Source organism: Vicugna pacos, unplaced genomic scaffold (assembly GCF_048564905.1).
Source record: "Vicugna pacos unplaced genomic scaffold, VicPac4 scaffold_110, whole genome shotgun sequence".
NCBI lineage: Eukaryota > Metazoa > Chordata > Mammalia > Artiodactyla > Camelidae > Vicugna > Vicugna pacos.
In genome coordinates this window covers 24,490-36,298 of record NW_027328790.1, presented here as the reverse complement: position 1 = coordinate 36,298, position 11,809 = coordinate 24,490, and the positions used below count along the sequence as shown (strand labels likewise).

The 11,809-nt window shown below is 41.8% G+C and overlaps 1 long non-coding RNA gene across 1 annotated transcript; it reads left to right on the top strand.

Moving 5' to 3' along the window:
* The first annotated feature begins 2,517 nt into the window (after nt 1-2,517).
* On the top strand, nt 2,518-11,475 carry LOC140694908 (uncharacterized). Its single transcript, XR_012070570.1, has 4 exons — nt 2,518-2,742; nt 8,790-8,989; nt 9,293-9,419; nt 11,200-11,475. It is a non-coding gene; the product is annotated as an uncharacterized lncRNA (long non-coding RNA).
* Nucleotides 11,476-11,809: the final 334 nt, after the last annotated feature.

Genomic DNA, 11,809 nt, shown 5'->3' with positions numbered 1-11,809 from the left:
ATTTGATTCAGGAATGTGCGTGGTGTGTCTGTCCAGGTATTTAGGTATTCTTTAATTTTTTTCAGCATTGCATAGAGTTTACATTGGATTATTTTACTATATATTTTGCCTTTATACTGAGGACAAGTGTGCAAGGTACCGGGATCAGAAGTGTATTGGAGCTCCGCAGCTTGCTGCCACCATGGACGCTGTGCTCTTGCTTCGCCCACTGTACAATGTTGCACAAAATAGGACCTAAGTAACTCTCTCTTGAAAGAATGATTATATGATTGCTGGATGATGCTTGAGAGTCCTTGTGATGATGTCTTTTTCCCAGAATTTCCCCTCTTCTTTACTATGCCCTTTCCCTTCCTTTCCTCCAGCCTGTGTTTCAGCCTGCCTGTGGCATTGATTTTCCTTGTCTGTGGACTCTTCCTTTCACTAGTTCGTGATAATGTTACATGTGAGATGTGGAAACTTGCTAGATGTCAAGAAAGAGGAAATCCATTGCATTCTAGTTTTTTTAGAGTGTGCTATTGTATTATCGATTGAAATGAAATCAGGCTGACCCATTGAGCCATCCCCTGAGCTCTTTTTGCCTTCCTACAGGTGATACTGCTCTCGTTGCTGCATGTGCCCTTCCCCCAGACTTGGTTTTGGGGTTGAGTAAGTCACCGTCACTGGAGCCCTCTCTTTAAATGATGAAGAGAACATTTGCTCTTTCTCCCTGTTTGGGGACTTGGATGAGATGTGGCAACAGATAAAGAATGGAGCCCCACCTCATTCTGACCCCCGCTCTTTCCGTTCCTTTCTCCAGGGGAAGAGTACAATTCAAAAATATAAAGATTGTGAACTAATGAGATAGACAAGACAACCGATCATTTATTAAATACCCTTTCATGCCAGAAACAAATGTATTATACACACAAAAAGCACATAAAATACGGTAGTACTGTGGTTACAAACGTGGGTCCGAGTTCGAGTCCTGGTCTGGAGTGACAAGTCCTGTGAGATGGAGAATTGGTAGGTCGGCTTAGCCTCTCTTGGACTTGTTTTCTGTCCTGCAGAGATGGGGCTCGCTAGGCGTCCCTCCCCCGTAGAGGTGCTGAGGGGTGTAAAAGACACGTGTAGGCAGACCGAGCACAGCTGCTCTTTCCTCGTAAGTGCAGGATAGCATCGCTTTTGCGGTGATGGCTTTATGACTGCACCGTGTAGACTCTCAGTGCTCCAAAGGGATGCCTTGCAGATTGGAGATGGGATTCTCACTTCTGTATATACCCAAGGATTGTGTTATTGGGCCTTGCTAATTTGACTCTATTCTTTAGAAAGTACATAATGTAGATATATTTTTCAAACATGCATGATTTTTTCTTTTATTATTTATAGTTCTACCCTCTCATCTCTTGGTGTGACTTTTCATGGAATCCAGGAAACAGTCCTAAGCAACCTGCCTCTTCACACTTCTCCGTGGTGGTTTCCTTCCCTGACTAGAAGAGGGTTTTGCATAGGTAATTTTGATTGCTCCCCTTCTCTTGGAGACTCTCTGTTTTTCTGCCCATCTCTCACCTGTCCATCTGTCCATTTCTCTACCCACTCATTCTTCTGACTTGTTTCAATAAGCATTTCAGGCAGCTTACAGAAGAACAGGTACCAAATAAACAGGTGAGAAAATGGGGCCAAGTTCATACAGTGAGGCTAGGAGTTGAGCCTGTGTGAGAGTTGCCAGCGTGAGACACACGCCTCTGCCTTGTGACTTATAAGATAGACAACATCAATGTGCCTGAAGCTCCCAGCAGACACAGGGAAACAGGGTTTGTGGGAGATGCTCATTGGCTGTGAAATAAATAAGTGGCTTAGTAGAAGCCCAGCCTTTCCAAGTACTAAGGCTTAGGAGAATATTTTAGTGTCTTCCAAAATCAGATTATTGCATCTTTTCTTTTTCAGAGTTTTATGTATAGTTGGTTTACATTCTATACCTGGAAATTTCTCCAAAACTTCTGCCCACGTGAGTCCCATGACTCGGGAATGGGGTGGTTCTGCTCATTGACGGGTGTTGGCCAGAAACGGAAAATGACAGCCTCAAAGGAGCCTGGGATTTATCAGTTATGTTTTGTCAGTGCTGTAGATTTCAGAAAATGCTTTCACCTTTTCTTTCCATCTGAGGCAGCAGCGCGCTCTCTTACCAGCATCAGGAGCTCAGGGCCACGGGATGGTGGGGGCTGACTGCACTGCCGTCAAGACAGCTGAGCTAGTCACTGCAGGTGTGGTTCTTTTACATACTGCAGTTCATGCTCTTTACTAGAATGTTTCAACAGGGAGTTAATTAACTGAGTTAATTAACATTTTATAAATATGATGCTTTGTTGAAAAGACAGTCATAGGCAGAATATAAGTTGTGATCACTTTAAAAATGGTTTCATTACTGAAATTTCAGTAGGAAAGATCCAGTTTATCTTATTTCCGCCTCTCTTTAAAAGTAACAAAGAAACAAGACAGAAAAAGCAGAGGATGATTTCTGTTCTTCCTCTCGGCTTGCAGGTGCCCTCACGTCCAGTGGCATCCATCCAGACACCAGCACTGACACTGGCCGTGCTCAGAACTGCCTCAGCCCTGAAGACACATCTGACAAATGGAAGGGGGCCGCGCCCTGTTACAGCAGGTGCTCTCACTTTGTGGGTCCTTATGTAACTGCGCGGTGTTATTCAGGATCGCCCTTTCTACACTTTGTGACGCTGCTGCGGTGTCTCCTAGTTATTTGTTTCTGTAAGTACTCGTGTAATTTTCCAATGTGTGGTACTAGACATCTAAAAATACATTTTTCAGATGAAAAATAGTGTGTATTTAATATAAATGTCTGAAAAAAGGGTCAAAAGGATCTATCCTGGTGCCAGTACTCAGAGATAATAATTAACACATTAACATCTATTTTCTGTTCTTTTCATCAGTGTGTATTACCTCTGTCATAAAAACCAGCGAGCAATGTGTGCCTGTATACTATGTGGAGACCTCCATTTTCCATTCGGCTTATTACACATTTTTCTACAATATTCTATCTCCCCTGGCATGATTTTTAATGACTAGTATAGCATTCTGTCTTGTGGAGTCCTCGTCCATTTTACTTTGGACTTAAATAAACTTTTAAATTCCAAGTATACTTAACTGAAATTCTGAAAAGAGATCTGTTGTGGTACCGAAAGTCCCCTACATCCCTTCCCCTTTTTTCCTGAGAGTAAAAACTGCTGACAATGTGGAGTATATATTTCATGACCTTTATACCTATGTCATATAAATAAACACATACATACACGTATATGAGAAATCTATGTCTATGTGTGTGTATATATGCTTTATTGAAAAATAAGGCCATACTATATGTTTTCTGCAGCTCGGTTTATTCACTCAGGTATATATCACAGACGTCCTCTCTCTCCAGACTCACCCGGTCCTTTCAGATAGAGTAGAGGGTTTTCCTGATATGCAGGTTTGGTCTCTTGTGTAAGGACACCTTTCGTGGGAGCGTACTGTGGACAAGGCCTTGGACCACGCCGAAACACCGGAACTTTAGTGCCCACAGCTCACCGTGATTTACCGCATCATTGTCTTGATGGTGGACACTTAAGTTTTCTCCATTTTCCACTGTCAGAAAGGGTGTTTGACTGGCATACTTCTTATACAAACATTCCTGTGATCTTGTATGAGTATTATTTTCGTTAAGTTTTCTGGAAATTTAGTCCTTGGATGTGACAACTACATAAATCACAGGCTCCTTTCAAGTGAATCAAGAAATTCCTTCTCCTGTGGGGCATGAAAAGATGTAGAATAACTTATGTAACCAATTCTCTATCGCTGGATATGATTTCACTTCAGCTTTTCTTCTCACCATTGTAAACAGTGCTGTGTAAATGCTCTGATAAGTACATCTTTTTGAACTGAATTTTTCTAAATGAAACGATTCCAAAATGTGGAGTTCAGCCTGTGTGTACACACGTTTTTCAGAGTTTACATATCCATTGACATGTCATCCTCCAAAAGATCGCTCACAGTTTGTTCTCTCAAAGATGGACACTAGCTAGAATATCTTTTAAAAATATGTGCCAATATGATGAGCAAAAGTACTTTTTCATTGTTTTAATTTGCACTTGATGACCAGTGAGGTATTGAGCATTTTTCACTCATTAGCCATCTGACTTTTAAAAAGTGAATGATCTCTTTTGTCCTTTGCACACATTTAAGTGAGGCAGCTTCTTGTTGCTTTGTGACAGCTCTATGTATATTATGAACATTAACCCCTTGTCTTCATCAACATGTATCAGAGAGCTTTTCCTTGTCATTTTTTGCCTTTCATTTTGTTCAGTAGGTTCATTTTTGTTGTGGCCCAAAATAATCTTAAGATTGTAAATGTCTTCTTTTTGGGTTTTATTCCTGATATTATTCTTAGAAATACTTTCTTATAATGGTATAAATTTCTTCTGTAGGTTTTTTTAATCTCTAAGATGGAGATGATGATGGTACTTGTTATAGTGAAGAGAAGTTGAATTAATATGAGCAAAGAATTATATTCGCTGTTATTAGTACTTTCTAATATTCACATCACATTCTGTAATTTTTCTTGCGGTCATTATGACTGGAATAGAATTTGTTTTTTCCAGGGGATTCTCTGATTGTCCCAAGACAATTATTGAATTCCTACTTTGCTTTTTAACTTGAAATCCCACCTGTAAAGAATACTTATGTACACTAGAGTCTCTTTTTGAGCTCATGGTTTATTTTTATCAATCTTACTTTCTTACACTAGCACTATATCTTACATATTGTAAACATTTATTTAATATCTGACAGTGCGATTTTTTGATTCTCTTTTCGATCCCAAATTTTCTTGGTTAGTATTATGACTTTATTATTCCTGAAGAATTCTAATATAATTTTTCAAGTTAAAAAAAAAAAGAAGTGCTCTCGTGGGATTTTTTAGTACTTTTGAATTATCTTTAGGAGAACGTACATTTTTACAAAACTGCTTTCCTGCATACAAAATGTTGATGTCTCTACTTTCACACCTCTTACTTTACCCCACAGTACAGTCCTGTACTTCCTCCATGTACAACATGGGCATTGTTTTTGAGTTTATTCCAGATTATTGTTGATGTTTTTGTTAATTATTTAAGTCAGAATTTTTTGCTATTGTATATTTTAACTGTTACAACTGACACCTAGGAAGGCAGATTCGGTTTGTAAATACTCACTTTGTAACTTCTCATTTAAAATTGTAAGTATTAAGTACTTGTTACAGAATCCTTTCTTTTCTGTTTTTAAAAATTTGTTTCCAAGATTCTCAAAATGGTCATAGCAAAGTAGTATAGGTGGGGACAGAGATGGAGAGAGGTAGTGTGGCTCATGTACAAACTGTGAGCACTTTCATGGCTGCGTTTACGCTGGAAAAGCCGCTGAAGAGTCCAGGATAAAACAGGGGTGGCTTTGTATGCAGTTGAAAGCCAGCTTTCTTGCCTGGTGAAGCCTGGTGGGCGTGACAGGTAGATGATCAAGGTCGAATGGAGGTTATTGGCTGCACAGAGCGCTGTGTCTGAGAACTGGAGAATATCGCCATGGGAAATGCTTGGTGCCAGGAACAAAGCAGAGGAGCTGGGGACCCTGTGTGTTAAGGAATTTCCAGCCCTCGGAGTGGGAAGATCAGACTCTGCATTCAGATCTGAGTTTGAATTCATCCTCTTTAGTTTACTTGTCCTCTGACTTTTGTCAAGCTATATACCCTCTTTCACTTCCTGTTTTCTTATCTCTCAAAATAGGAGAATTACAGCCTGCTGCCAGATTGTTTGATCAGGTTAAATAATTAGTGTCTATAAGATGCCACGTACAGTCACAAGCTCAGTGAGAAATGGGCTGTCACCTGTTCTTCTGCAACTCAGTGCTTGACAAGACATGTGGGAAAGCCAGTCCCTAATTTGTGTGTGATGCAAGTAGGAACAAAATTAATGTCTTGCCTTTCCCTAGCAGTATACTTACAGCTTTGCTTCATTTACTTCTTTCCTCCTTTCCTTTCCCCTTTCCCATCCTCCACCAAAAGATCCTGAGACTCTCTCAGAATAGTAGATTCAAATTACTTTAAAGGTTGGCTCATCCTCATGAAATGATAGTAACATAAAAAAAATCTGTGCACATCCCACAATACATTGTATTTGATTTACACACACACGTGTGCACACATACACACACACAATCAGGCTACCTTCCACTTGCAGAGGGATAAGGACCACTTTTTCTGAGTTTTCACTCACTGAGCTTGAGAACAATGTCTCTTACACAGACTTTCACCAGGCTTCGTGCATGGTGTTTTTAATTGAATTTCGGCTTGGTGGCCATAGATATAGTCTCCTAATAGAAGAGAGAAAGTGGAGACATAGACATTCCGCTGAGATATTGGTGTCATCATATTTTAGTTGGAAAGGACTTAAGACAGCATAGAGTCGTAATATTATATGGGTGAGAATCCATGATGTTGTAACTTGGACAAGAACATGGACCTTCTGCCGTCTTGTCCACAAAGGTGAAGAGGCAACTGGGCAGGGGATGGTAGGGATCCTTCTTGCTTGAGTTCCATGTTCTTGCTAGTTTTCATTGCTCAGTTGCCTTTAGTTTATGTCCATGAGGCCTCTCATGGGAAGGTCACTCTGTCCTGATAGATTGAGTTTCTTATCAGCAAAAAGCTCTGGACCCACTCATATTTCCCAGAGTTTTCTGCTGACCTGCTGACACTTTATATAATTGAGACCTAAGAAACTACTGAATATAAAATCCTTATTGTTATTGTTTGCCCTCGAGTTCCATAGGAAGGGGTGCTGTCTCAGGCTGTCTAAAGCCAGATCTGAACAAAGATAGGGTGACAGGCTGTGCTGCTGGTCCTCCACAGTTGAAGGGGATTTCCAACTTAGCTTTATATTCAAGGCAGATGAGTTCAAATCTTGCCTTTACCAGTTATTATCTTTGTGAATTTGGGGAGAAACTGTACTTTTTTGTGTCCAAATTTGTTTATCTGTAAGTAAGTTCAGTATTTATTTTAAGGTTTCTGTTTTAGAATTGAATGAGCTAATACTCTCATTTATACCTAAAATAGTGATCTCATGGTTCTATGCTGGTGCCTTGGTAGTTGATTACTAAGGGACTCCGCAGTGAGATTGGGGGTGGGGGACCCTGGATAATAGAGCTTATATTCCAGGATATGCTTGTAAAAGACTGGATGTGCAGTGGATTTTTAGTAAATATCTACTCCTTTCCTAATCTGCATTGATTGTGTATATATCTTTATACTAATATATGAACAATTTTTATTGCAATTTAAATATCTTTGTAGTATTTACAATATCTAGTTATAAAAATACGTGAAATAAAAAGATTTGAATTTATTTTCTTTTCAATAAGCAAAACAAAATAAAATAGAAAAGAAAAAAGTTTTGAAGGAGTAGAAATAATTTTATTTCTGTGGAATCAATTCCTTGTAATAGGTTTTTCGTTCATGTTGTTAAAAAGCATATAAAATTGATAGGTGGTGAAATACTGGAAATGAGGAAACAGTGGAGACATACTACCTCTAAGGCAGTCAATTTGTTACCAAGTCCAAACTCGTTCTGCTTGCTGCATGACAGGCCGATTAATCGGGAGATGAGATGTTGGAGTAAGGAAAAGAGACTTTATTTGTAAAGCTGGCAGACCCAGAAAATGGCATATTGTTATCCAGTAGAACTCTCTTCCCCAGGGCAGAATTCAGTCTCCTTTTATACTAAAAAGCGGCGGGGATGTGGCTGGTTGTTGCAAACTTCTTGCTGTATGAATTGTTTGTCCTTGAAATCCTTTGTTCCTGCAGCTGTCCATGTGGGTCAAATTATGGTGCCCCTGTAAAACCTCCAAAAAAAAAAGAAAGGTTATTCACTATTTTACAACTTGCCATCTATACATAAGTGTAGAAGAGCAAATATCCTTAAAGATCAGAGCCCGGAGAATAGGCCCTCCTGGATATTTCAGGCTAAAGGCAACTTTCTTTTACAAAAGGTGCAGAGATAGCAAGTCTGAGCCTAGAAAACAAGGTACAGGATTAAAGCCAAATGAACACATCTAACATGGAGTGAAATTTGTTCTTTCTATTACAATTTCTTTTTCTCCCTCATAAATAATTTTAGTAAGAAACATGAGCAATTTTTTTATTTTTGCTTCTTAATAAAGGACTACAACTACAATTTAGTGAGCAGGGATGCTGTGCGTGCCTTGGTGTCACAGCAAACTCTTGTTGGTGGTGGTCGACCCTGCAACATGCCTGATGCCCCGTGAGTGTTGGTGAGGGTCCCCCTAACCAGGGGCTCTATTCAGGAACCACCATATGCGCGTTGACCTCTGGCACCTCTTTTTCAGCTGCAGGAAATTTTTTCAGATTCTATGATAGAAAAATCACTCCAGCTAGGGATAATCAGGGAATAAAGGAAGAGGAAAAGGGCTTGAAGTAGAGTAGAAGAGAAAGACAGAAGCTCAGGGAGCCTGGGGGCTTGGCAGCGCTGCCTCGGGAGAGAGAGGAGCAGAGGTGTGGATGGGACCGGCTACGGAACCAGCTCCTGCAGCTTTCCCTGCACCCAAGCCACACAGCTTTTAATAGGGCCCAGGACTCTCTCCTGGCTGGATGTCACCCTAGGCAGAACCTTGAGAATCGAAGGTAAGGGGTGGGCAGCACTCACCTAGGGGGTCACTGAGGACTTTGGTCAAGTCCACATTGACTTTTCCAGTCATGTGCCTTCACCTGTTCTTTATCTCAGGATCTGAGAAGCAGGAGCAAGGAACTCAGGGAGAGATCCAGGAAGATATCTGACTGTGTTAAGAGACGACAGTCACAGTGACACTGGGAGCGAAGACACTTGCAGCAAAGTAAAATAACTTCACAACTATTGCATCAGAGCTGCAGTTGTGAGAGAGCCTAAGCCTGTCTCAGAGTGCAGGGGACAAGCGGAATGGAATGGTAAAATTAACACTGACAATTGAAATTTTGTTAAATAGCCTGCTACTTTTAATTTTATCACTTCAATGTATGCAGGTGTATTTCTATGAGCATTTATAGGTTCACACAACCCCACCAGCCCCTCTTGCCCCCATGGGGGATGGGATTTCTCAAGCACAGTGCCCCTCCTGCTTGCTTGGGCCACGCTGCGGGTCCTCACCTGGGGCCGGACTGCTACAGTACACTGAGTCCCCGAGGCACGGCCTGGGATACATGACAGGAACAACTGTGCTCTTGGCTGAGGGCCTCCATTTCCCCCTGCAGTGTAAGAATGCCGGTGACTCAGTTAGAAGCATGCATCCAAGCCGTCCTTCCGTGTCATCACCATCTAGAAGCGGTGCCTGAATCTTCTGAATTTCTGCAGAATGTGGTTTACAATCACCTTGAACAAGTGAGTGTGTGTCCTCTTTCAAGTGGAGGAGTTACTGCCATTTTCCTGGAACTTACTCACCACTAGTCCATCTGATTTTTCTGTGCTAGGATTCAGTATGGCCTGCTAATAACTCTGCAGTCAGATCTAGAAACCCTGATGAAGAGGATTATTTATTTTCTTTCTTTATATGATAGTATTTTACTTTCAAATTTCTGAGTTTTCAGTTCTTGGAGGAATTTTTTCGGGGGTTGGAGAAACAACTTTGCTCTTACCATCTTTGTGACCTGTTGCTATATGCGTCTCACCTGTCTTCTGTCACTTGTGAGGCGGTACTATTTTTGACCCTGTCCGGGTTGTTCATATTTTAAAACATAAAATCTGTAAAAGTACAGTCCCTTTTACTCCGAAGACATTCCACAAATACTCCTTTAATCTGGGTATGGTTTTAAGAAGACACAATAATTAGAATATATAGTTGCAGGTTGCCAGTGCAAAATCCCCAAATTAATATTCGAGCTCAACATCTAAAATCTTTCTAATCTACCATGGATTTGTATGGATAAGTGAAGTAGTTTGCTAAGAACTCAATCCTCCCAAGCTGATGCTCTGCCAGATGGTGGAGCCGAGGGACGAGGGTGTGTCCTGCCCTTCCTGAGCTGACAGTTTCATGGCAAAGACCTCCACCAGGTGAAGAAATTGAAGTTTCTTCTAAGAACAGTGGGTCTGAAATGAGTCCAAAAGCGTGGGAGAGACACAATCACATTTGTCTCAAGTAGGGGAGAGTGGCTGTGGGGCCACTTGGGAGACTCATGAGTCCAGGTGGGCAGTGTTGTTGGCTTCCACTTGAGCGGTGGGACGGTCAGTGGGTAAAAGCGAACAGATTGAAGGCATGTTTAGATGGTAAAGAGGAAAGGATCAATGATTTCTGTGAAGGTAGCATGGAGTAAGGCCCAGGTTTCTGGGTGGATTAATGAGTTAAATAATGGTCCTGCTGTGTTCTGAGGAGGGAAAGCAGCAGAGGGAGTTCTGGGGGAAAACTGATGAGTTCAGCTGTGGGTAAAGTGAAAGGCTGTTAGATGTGTGGTCTGGGAGCTCTGGTGAGAGCCAGTAGTGAGTAGGGGGCGGGGAGAGAGACTTTCAAATCATTTTGTCTTGTGAAAATACATACAAGAATGAGGAATGACACAACCCCTGTATATTCTGGATTTAAAACCCAGTAACATTTTGCTATATTGACTGCAGGGGTTCTTAATTTTTTAATAGAAATAAAATAAATAGAAACAAAATAGTGGAGTTAATGAATATCTTAGAGTTGATGTGTGTCCTTGTATGTATTTTCATACCTCATCTGTTTATAAACATAATCTACAAAAAGTTAACTTGCTTAGCATTAGAGTTAAACAGAGGGACGTGACACACTCTGTTGGTGGTTCAAGGTGATTTCTTGGGCAAATTATGTAGCCTCTCTGTGCCTTAGTTGCATCTTCTGTGACTGCCCCCGTGCCCCTCATCACAGCTGATTTCCTAGACTAGATGTTGGGAGGGAGGCTGCTGAAGGGAGTAAGAGGTGGCAACTGCTAGGGTCACTGAAGAGAGAGACAAAAACAGATTAAAGCCAAGAAACTGAGTGCTAATACCCTCAAAGGAGAAAGAATCCCTTAGTTTTTTGAGCCACTAAGCCTAAGAGAAAGAAAATCATGTGGATCCAAAGCTCTTGAGCATATGAGTATTGTGGGTGGGAGGGTTTCATCAGAAAAGGGTTGAGAAAAGGCCTTTTGGTTTCCCTTTACGTTTCCAGTAAGGATGAGGTGCAGAAGAAAAACCGCCCGTTTCACAGTTGAAGGTGCTGTTTTGTGCGAAACTGACCGAAGGTTGGAAACCATTCATCAGTGGTGCTGGCAAAAGAAGAGACTGCTGGATTGGGTGGGGCACTTGCTGTGACTTCCAGGTGACCTGCTGGCTGGGGGCTGTGAGGCGGGCAGTAGGTTTGCAGTGTGACCTGGGTATAATCCCTGGCAGTGAGGCTGCTGATCTGACTAGCAGAGCTGGGCAGACACCGTCCTAACGGGGCTGCTCGGGATGAGGCCTGGGACACCTGCCATGCTGAGGGCGAGAGGAGAGCTCCCCTGAGGTTGTGTCCCTGTGAAGATTAGAAACGTCCTCCTGCAGGGGAGGAAGAGCCTCTGAGCAGCGGGCCGGATGCACAGGCAAGACCAGCCTGAGCACGGAGATTTCAGGAAGCCGGAATTCATACAGGCCCGAACAGCCTTGTTCCTGAGAAACTGGAGGGAAAAGATGCTGCAAATGCAGGCTAAGTTCAGACACTATTGTGTGTCATGAGTGATAGGAAAAGACTGTTCAGGCAGCCACGAGAGAACCCTGTGGTTGTCCCAGTTGGGCGTCACACA